Consider the following 10,285-nt stretch of genomic DNA (forward strand, 5'->3'; position numbering starts at 1 on the left):
GTTATGTAGCCTTTAATTCTGGAACAGTAACAGAACATTTGAAAACATTTACATTGTTTGTGGAATAACGTTCAGCCTAAAGCCCTCCTGCTCCGCCATTCATACCAGTGTACCCAAGGCAGCAGTGGGAGTATTAATGCTCATGTGATCTTTGCAGACATTAGCATATTCACGCAGCTTGCGATCGCATCTATGAATCAGGCCCATAGTGCTATAATAAAATTGGACATTGTATGGACATTTTCTACATGGTTAAAAGCAGAATAGTTTTCACCAATGTTCATATGTGCATGGGGATTGAAGGAAGAGAATTATTTAGTGCTACTATGGGCCTCATTTACTCATTTATTATGAGTTTTATCATTCACAAAGAGTGATGACACATGTTGCGTAAGATAAATCAGCTCCCAACTGTTATTTTTCGAACAGATGACAGTTGGGAGCTGATTGGCTGGAGCATCACTATCATACACAAGGGGTAATATTTACTAAGCGGCGGTTTGACGGCGGGTTCTATTCTATTCTAAACCCCGGCGGTTTGGTGGCAGGTTCTATTCTGTTCTAAACCCCAGGGGTTTGGTGGCGGTTTCTAAGTGACAGCCCTGTTCTATTCTATTCTAAAATGTGTTTTGATGGCAGTTTTGCAGCGGTTTTGGCCTTAGTAAATCTGCAGATAGCAAAACCGCCGCCAAACCACAGTCAAAACACATTTTAGAATAGAATAGAACAGGACTGTCATTTAGAAATCGCTGCAAAACCGCCACCAAACCTCGGGGTTTAGAACAGAATAGAACCCGCCACCAAACCGCCGGGGTGTAGAATAGAATAGAAACCGCCGTCAAACCGCCGCTTAGTAAATTTTGCCCAAGGAGTTTTATCACTCGTTGTAAATGATAAAACACGTTGATAAATGACGCCCTAAGCATGGCCGTAAGGACAGTTGGCCAGGATGGAACTCACTGAGGCCACCTGTGGAGGAAGGGGGGTTCCTCAGCCAGCCTTAAATTTTAAGCCATGCGGGCCCTTAGTTGCTCAACGCTAGAGATGCCAAATTAACCCAGCCTACCTTTGCTCTGAACTCCTGGCTCTGGGATCTGTCTCAGAGTCCTGATGATGTTTTTGTGCAGCCAAGTAGAAGTTTTAGTTAGTCTTTCACTCTGCCAGGGGCATTCAGACCCCCAAATACGGTACTGGTATTAAGCAAAGCATTTTGCTCACCACACCTGACATAGGGTCTGATTTACTACCGATTGCAATAGCGATTACGCAGGCAGTCTCACTGCGAAGATATGTAAATCAACTGCGATCACTATGCCATCGCAGCACAACATAAGGACGCCCACTTTACCTTACACACATCCGTAATGTTTAGCAAGACTGAGAAACCATCGGTAACATCGAGTACCATCGCAGCCTCATGCACACCTGCACAATCTCTGACCTTACTCAGGAATTGCTAACTTCATCGCACGCTATGAACCCTCAAGCTGCGTAGGGCATCTCAGTGAATAATTTATGCACACCCATGCAACGGCGTTCAAGCGCACTGGCACGGCTGCATTTCACCGACCACCCTCTGTCAGCACCCACAAACGGTGCTTCCTGTCAATCACTCTGCGATGGGTCTGCATAGTTTCGATCGCAGTGGCTGGTTCGCGCTTGCTCACTCAATGTATACGCATGCGCAGAACTGAACAATCATCCGATTGCGTGCGTAATCGCAGTTGCGATCGGTAATGAATCAGGCCCATCGTACATTATATGAAAATGACCCAATAAAATGAAGCAGCTCCTACCTTCGATGGCCGGGGGATATGTAAATGTGCTCATGAACAGGATTGCGATCTTACGCATGTTTAAGAGGTGTAGTGCATGGTGTTGCCTTCAGGCCATGGGGTAATAGATGGTCCTGGTATACAGACTGGACACGGACATTTTCCAGGAAGTCTAGGAGGAAGGAAAGAATGTGAGAGCCGTCCTTCCTAAAGCCAACCGACACGCTCTACTGAAGCGTATAGGGAATTCGGGTTTATGTGGAAATCATCACTGTCACTTTTGGCCTCAGATTCCGAGTTTTACCCATGGGTGCTCACGCACGAGATGAAAACTTGACCTTGTACCTGAGAACAAAGGGCCTGATTCAGAGCCGGACGCTCTGACCAGAGCGCTCGCTCTGAATCAGGGCCCTCCTCCATGAAAATGGAGCAGCCTCCTGGCCGCTCGTATAGCTGTGGGTGACCACCCACAGCATATGCGAGCAGCCAAAAAGATGGTCGCGATGGTCTTGACCATCGCGAGAATCGGACTTGCGACGGAAACCCTGCGGTAGGGTCTCCCTGCCACAAGCCCTGGAGTGATTTTGGCTCTATCAGAGCCAAAATCACTCCCACTGACATCACTAGTGGGAATGCCTCCGTCTGGCAGGCATGCCCCCGGTACGCCCACCAACATCGACAGCACGCCCCCTTTGGTGCGAGACCCGGAGCGATGGAAAGCCTGTCGCTCCCCGGGTCTCGCGCATGCGCACGATGGAGCTCCCTCCGTCGTGCGCATGCGCAGTGGGGAACATCGACCCACTTGCGAGCGTACTGCTGCACGCGAGCGGGTCTGAATGACCCCCAAAGCCCACAGTCCGCACAGAAGACAAGAGGACACGAAAGAGAGATAACACGCACAGGGAGGTTCTCACTGCAATTATCCTTGTCACCTTGCTTGTAAATCATGCAGCACTTGTGAAGAAATACAACGCAGCCTACCTGTACTAATAATACTATGCTAACAACTATCTAATAAACTACAGTACCACTCAATAAGGCCTCTTAAGTAACACACAGCTATTAACTATAATACTAAACAACCTGGTGTAATGCAACATACAAACTATAGCTGCAAAAATCTCTCCCTAATCACAGCACTTTCCATGTCCTTAAATAAAGCTAGCAGATGGTAACATCCAGAGCCGGCGCTTCCACTGGGCAAGCTTAGGCAGCTTCCTAGGGGCGCTGGCAACTAGAGGGTGCCCGGCCCTCCAATCACCCCCCCCCCCATTTGCCAGGTGCCCGCTGAGATTGTGTTACCAGCGGGCACCCGGCTCCTTCTCACCCCTGGGCTCCGTCTTCCGGGTCCCGAAGTGCACCATGGGAGTGACGTCATGACGTCACTCCCACAGTTCCGAGGAGCGCGCGCCGGGGACGGACGGCAGCAGGCACTGGAGCGGGGTTTAAGGTGTTTTTTTATTATGTGTGTGTGCGCGCGTGCGGGGGGGGGGGCTTATTACAGGGGCTGCATTACTGGGGGCACTACAGAGGGCTTATTACAGGGGCTGCATTACTGGGGGCATTACAGGGGCCGCACTACTGGGGGCACTGCAGGGGCCTTACTATTGGGGGCACTACAGGGGCCTTACTATTGGGGGCACTACAGGGGGAATTACAGGGACCGCATTACTGAGGGCACTACGAGGGGAATTACAGGGGCCGCACTACAGGGGCTTTACTATTGAGGGCACTACTGGGGGCACTACAGGGGGCATTATAGGGGCCGCATTACTGGGGGCACTACAGGGGGCACTACAGGGGCCGCACTACAGGGCCTTACTATTGGGGTCACTACAGGGGCCTTACTACTGGGGGCATCATATGGGGGCACTATAGGGGCCTTACTACTGGGGGCATCATATGGGGGCACTACAGTGGCCTTTACTACTGGGGGCACTGCAGGGGGCATTACTACTTGGGGCACTACTACAGGGAGCATTACTTTTAGGGGCATTATTACTGCTGGGGGCACTGCGTAAGAGGAACCATTACAGTGGGCATTGCATAAGGGGGCGCATGAGTAAGTTTTGCCTAGGGTGCCTAGAAGTCTAGCACCGGACCTGGCAACATCACAATACACAAGAATATACCAAAACCAAACCAAACCTACCCCAACGCAGTGTGATTTCTGCCCTTTCTTAACTATGGCCGCCCGGCCCCTGACCTATGGTTTATGAGCTAATTATTTTTGATGGGGAAACATGCTTCTTTTAAGTGAGAGCCAGACAAGCCTTCACCTAAACATGGTCTTAATGGCAGTGGTGTAACTAGGGTATTTGGAGCCCAGGGCAAGATAAAAAACTGAGTCCCACCCTCAAGAATGTGGGAGCATTGAAAAAGTGGGCATGGCCACATGCCACAAGGGCTGTGGCCACGGAAAAATGGGGGCATGTCAACATGACACACCACCATTTCTCGTAATTCTGAGAACATTCCTTTCCATTCCATATGAGCCTTAGTAACCCCAGTAGTAGTGCCCCTTATGCAATGCCCCTAGTAGTAGTGCCCCTCTTACAATGCCCACTGTAGTAGTACCCATTATGCAATGTCCCCAGTAGCAGTGCCCCTTATGCAATGCCCCCTCTAGTAATACCCCTTATGCAGTGTCCCCATTAGTGCCCCTTATGCAATGCCCCATTATAGTGCACATTATACAATGCCCCCTGTTGTAGTGCCCCTTATCCAGTGCCCCCAGTAGTGCCACTTATAAAGCGCCCCCAGTAGTGCCCCTTATACAGTGCCCCCAGTAGTGGTCCCCCCTTATAAAATGCTCCCAGTTGTGCCCCTTGGGCAGTGCCCCCAGTAGTGGCCCCCCTATGCAGTGCCCCCAGTAGTGCCCCTTACACAGTGCCCCTTATGCAGTGCCCCCGGTAGTGCCCCTTATACAGTGCCCCCCCTATGCAGTGCCCCTTATGCACTGCCCATAGTAGTGCCCCTTATACAGTGCCCACCAGTAGTGACCACCCTACACAGTGCCCCCAGTAGTGGTCCATCTATACAGTGCCTCCAGTAGTGCTCCTTATAAAGTGCCCCCAGTAGTGCTCCTTATACAGTGCCCCCCAGGAGTAGTGCCCCTTATACAGTGCCCCCAGTAGTGGTCCCCCTATGCAGTGCCCCCCTGTAGTGATCCACCCCCTATACAGTGCCCCAGTAGTGGTCCCCCCTATACAGTGCCACCAGTAGTGCCCCTTATAACGTATCCCTTATACAATGGCCCATTATAGTACACATTATACAATGCCCCCTGTTGTAGTGCCCCTTATCCAGTGCCCCTAGTAGTGCCCTTTATACAGTGCCCCCAGTAGTGGTCCCCCCCTTATAAAGTGCCCCCAGTTGTGCCCCTTGGGCAGTGCCCCCAGTAGTGGTCCCCCTATGCAGTGCCCCTTACACAGTGCCCCCAGTAGTGCCCCTTATGCAGTGCCCCCGGTAGTGCCCCTCCTATGCAGTGCCCCTTATGCACTGCCCACAGTAGTGCCCCTTATACAGTGCCCACGCAGTGGCAAACGCAGGATTTCTAGAGGGGGGTTTCAAAATGCCTGATTTTAGAGTGAGTGTGGCCGGTCCATGAAGAGGGCATAATTACCACTTATCCAGCTTTAATATGCGTCATACAAAGTGTATTGTGTGTCATAATTCCAGCATATACAGGACCAGAGATCACAGTAAGCCATTAGATGCAGCCAGTAGGGCCATCCTGCCTGAGCTGAATGTTTTTATTTTAGATGTAGGCACCATTCCAGATAATTGGAGCAAGTCTGGGAGCAGCAGAAGAACCTAGCACTGCCCTGGACATATATGTACATATTGGGCTCTATAGCAGAGCATGTTTTCCAAATCCCCTAATTGGTGCACAGGTTATTTATTACTGGCTGATACATGTTAACAGATCCACAGGTGGTGCTATTTATTTCATTTATGATACTGAGAAGAACATGCAGCACTAGTCAAATTCCATTATATTACTATTTCTATTGTGGTCATGGTGTGGGCTGGGGAGGGGGGTTTCCAGGCAGACAGAAACCCCCCCTGCGTTTGCCTATGCCACCAGTAGTGACCACCCTACACAGTGCCCCCAGTAGTGGTCCATCTATACAGTGCCTCCAGTAGTGCTCCTTATAAAGTGCCCCCAGTAGTGCTCCTTATACAGGGCCCCCCAGGAGTAGTGCCCCTTATACAGTGCCCCTCAGGAGTAGTGCCCCTTATACAGTGCCCCCTGTAGTGGTCCTCCTATGTAGTGCCTCCCTGTAGTGATCCACCCCCTATACAGTGCCCCCAGTAGTGCCCCTTATAATGTGTCCCTTACACAATGGCCCATTATGGTGCACATTAAATAATGCCCCCTGTTGTAGTGCCCCTTATCCAGTGCCCCCAGTAGTGCCACTTGTACAGCACCCCCAGTAGTGCCCCTTATACAGTGTCCGAGGAGTGGTGCCCCTTATACAGTGCAGTGCCCCTTATACAGTGCCCCCAGGAGTGGTGCCCCTTATACAGTGCCCCTGGCTAGTAGTGCCCTTACATATATAACACATAGACATACACACATAAAACAAAACACTTACCTGAATACCCGCTCCTGCCGCCGCGCGCTCCTCCATCCTCCTGCTCGCCACTATAGGAGAGACATCATGACGTCTCTCCCTTCACCCACTGCGGGATCTGGAAACTGGCGTTCATGAGTGAGCTCCAGCCAGGCTCCGGCAATGGGTGCAGCAGCCAATGAGAGTCTGTCTGACAGGGGTCTCACACACACACACACTGACAGGAGGTGCAGGGGACCCGCTGCGCTGGATGGCCAATGGTCCTGCCAATGGTCGTGCAAGGTGGGCAGGAAGGGTGCAGCTTCCAGTTTGCGTTCAAGAGTGGAACGCAAATTCCGGAATCACGGCCGCAAGCTCAGGCCGGCAGGCAGTGTGAGCCAGCCCTGCAGGGGGGAGGATGAGACCGGCCCAGCGGGAAACTTCTTGCTGTCCCAATGGCCCAATCCGCCCCTGTGTGTGGCCTGATGGAGCACGCCATTAAGCCCCGCCCCTCACAGCAAATTGCCATGATTGGCTTAAATTTAAATAGGGGGCGGGGCTGAATGACGCGATTCATGGAGAATCGCATCATTAAGCCCCGCTCCCTACACGGGGACCGCGGAAATTCTCCCCATTCTGCCCACTTCACTAGGAAGTGGGCAGAATGCGAGTGAAATGCCTACACTTCTGAAGGTGCGGGGGGTTACCCGAAAAATCAGGAGCCTCCCGCGATAACCGGGAGGGTAGGCATGTATGTATCATATTGCTCAGTTTCACAAATAATATGTTAAAACTGACTGGCTGTATATAATTGCTTTGTCCACATTTCCTATCTGCATACTTTGGCCCTCATTCAGAGCCGGTCGTAAGCGGCAGTACGCTCGTTCCGAGCGATATTTGCACATCTGCGCATGCGTACGGTTTTTAGTACGCATGCGCGAACCAGTCAGTGCGGCCGAAAATCGTTTGTTCGCTATATAGCGAGTGCCTGCTAATTTGAGTGACAGAATGAGGCGTATGTGGGTGGTAAACAGGGGAAGGTGCTTGAAAACGGGGAGTGGAGATCAGAACGCAGGCGTGCTTAAAGGTCAAAGCGGGCGTTTTATGGGTGTGCATAATTAATACAGCAGCGTCATTCACCACGTCACTGGGTTATTTTATAGTCAGAACTGCTCGCAATATTGTGGTTGAAAAAACCAACCACAAGAATAGCGAGCAGTTCATATGCTGTTCGATGTACTCGATTAATCTAATAAATAGCGGACATGACGTATGATGCGAGCGGCCAGGGGGCGTTTTTATCAAATAAACGAGCGTATGTTTTGCTCGCTCGTTCAGACATGGAGGCGGCAACAGACCGCAAAGAGCGAACGGTTAATTTGAATAGCCACCCCCTTTTTATGAACGAGCGAGCGCTAATTGCGAGCGGCTCTGAATGAGGGCCTTTGTCTTCATCAGGAAAAAGAAGCTGACACTTGTAATGGAAGGCCGAAATATATTTCTGCAGTTCACTTATATAGTAGCTAGTATTTGATCTGAGTATTATAAAACAACAAATTACATAACTAATTACTTTTTTTTATTCACACAAAGGCTATACCATGTCACTCAGTCACAGATATGTAATTTGCACGTCAATGCTGACCCTAGTTTACCTACAACACAGAAACCATTTTCTGCTTACATTTGTATGCTGGATCTTGGTGCTCGGTAGGGGTTATGTTTTTTTCATTATCTCTCATAGGAACTGAGGGCCTGATTCAGAGCCGGACGCTATTTGCGGACGCTCGTTCAGAAAAAGGGGCCGGCTATTTAAATTGAGCTCTCGCTCTTTGCGGTCTGTTGACGCCTCTATGTCTGAGCGAGCGAGCGAACAAAATATGCGCTCGCTATTTTGTAAAGACGCCCCCTGGCCGCTCGCATCCTACGTCATCTACGCTATTTATTTGATTAATCGAGTACATCGAAAGGCATCTGAACTGCTCGCAGTGCTTGTGGTAGGATTTTCCTACCGCAATCATGCGAACAGTTCAGGCTAAGAAACAACCAAATGACGTGGCCGATGACGCTGCTTTGTTAATTAAGCACACCCTTAAAACGTCCGTTTTGACCTTTTGGCACGCCTGCGTTCGGATCACCACTCCCCGTTTTCAAGCACCTTCCCCTGTTACCACCCACAAACGCCTCATTCTGTCACTCAAATTAGCAGGCACTCGCTATTTTGCGAGCACTCGATTTCCGACCGCAATGACTGGTTGGCGCATGCGCATTACGATCCATACGCATGCGCAGATGTGCGACCATCGCTCGGAGCGAACGAGCGGCCGCTTACGAGCGGCTCTCCTTATCCTTTATTTCCTTTATTTATTTATATGACGCCACAAGGGTTCCGCAGCGCCTTACAAAGTACAGAAACAAATGAGCACACAAGACAACAATTATTAACAGTACAGACAATGCAGGACAAGTACATGATTTATACACAATGCTGCCTAACACCTAAATATGCAGAAGGGTGTCAGTAATCAGTTTTAGGTGCTATTGTAAATGAAAGTAAAAGTAAGGCAAGAAGAAGCACGTGAGGAAAGAGGGCCCTGCTCGTGAGAGCTTACATTCTTAGGGGAGGGTCAGACAAACAGGGGTGACACACATGGGCTAGATAGTGAGGAAGGAGCATAGAGTAGTGGGTTAGGATGAGTGCTGGAGAGCATTGAGGGAGAAATGGGTCTTGAGGGCCCATTTGAAGATTAAGAGCCAGGAAGCCACGTGATGGAGGAATTTTGCAGGAGCAGTGGTGTCAGAGGGGTATAGCCAGGGTTTGGTGATGGCAAGGACAATCAAGGCATTGCAGATGAAGTGCTCATGAACGGAGACCAGTTTATTATAGACAAAACTGGCTTTCCAGAGGGAACAGGAGAGAGGGACAAAGTTAAGAGGCGAGAAGAGAATGAGATTATTAGGGTTGATGTAGTGTGGAGGTGATATTGATCTAGAGAAGGAGGATAAGGAGTGTGGGGTTATGTGGCTGGCTTCTGAATGAGGAAGGGTGACAGCAGGTGGTGGGTAAGGTGGAGGTTTAGTGTGGTGTGGGGAGGGGGAAGGATAGGTAACTTGGAGAAAAGAGAGGGTGCAGGGTTTAGTGGTGGTGCAGCAGGACCATGGTGGAAGAGAAGTTAATAATACTGGAGTTGTGGGAGATGCAGTGGAGAGACTTATATGTGATGAAGAGAGACGGGAGGGGAAGGAGGGGGAGAACGTAGAGGGGACTATGGATGGAGAAATGAGGTGAAAACTGGTGGTAGAGGAGAAAATAATGTAGCAGCTGAGTGCGGGAGGAGTAGAAGAAAAGAGACATTGTGTAGATGAGGCAGTTGGGGGGGGGAGTCAGTAGTAGTAATGAGTGTGAGATGAGGGAGCAGTACAGGTCAAAGGTCAAAATCAGATAAAAGGAAGAACAGTGCTGGAAGATGTAAAGGCACAACTACAATAGTATATTATAGCCAAAAAAGGAGTCGAGGTGTTCAAGTTGTAAGACTTGAGAATTAGTATAAAGTATGAATATATTAAAAAATAAATAAAAGTTATAGGTGTGAAACAATGGGAGATACTACAGTGGTATAAAGATAAATTGACAGTGGTATTGGAATGATTTAAACATTGTAGAGAAGAAACAAACATACAAGTATTAAATTTTAAGTAATCAGGTAGTTGCTTGCAGGGTTTTGGCAAAAAGAGTGTCTAGGTTATAATGGAAGCTGGTGGCTGAGTAGCAGGGTTTCCAGAAGTTCAGATCTTTTTTTTTTCCCCAAGTTTTAGAGAGTTCTTTTAAAATGTCTTCCTCCTGCTTAACTCCTGACTAACTCTTAAGTTATGCTGTACATGTAGTTCCACTTAGAAAAAACCCACTTTGAAATAAAACCTAGCAGCCTTGTACAAGCCTAAAGCCTTGTG

Source organism: Taudactylus pleione, unplaced genomic scaffold, assembly GCF_031769625.1.
Source record: "Taudactylus pleione unplaced genomic scaffold, aTauple2 ptg000612l, whole genome shotgun sequence".
NCBI lineage: Eukaryota > Metazoa > Chordata > Amphibia > Anura > Myobatrachidae > Taudactylus > Taudactylus pleione.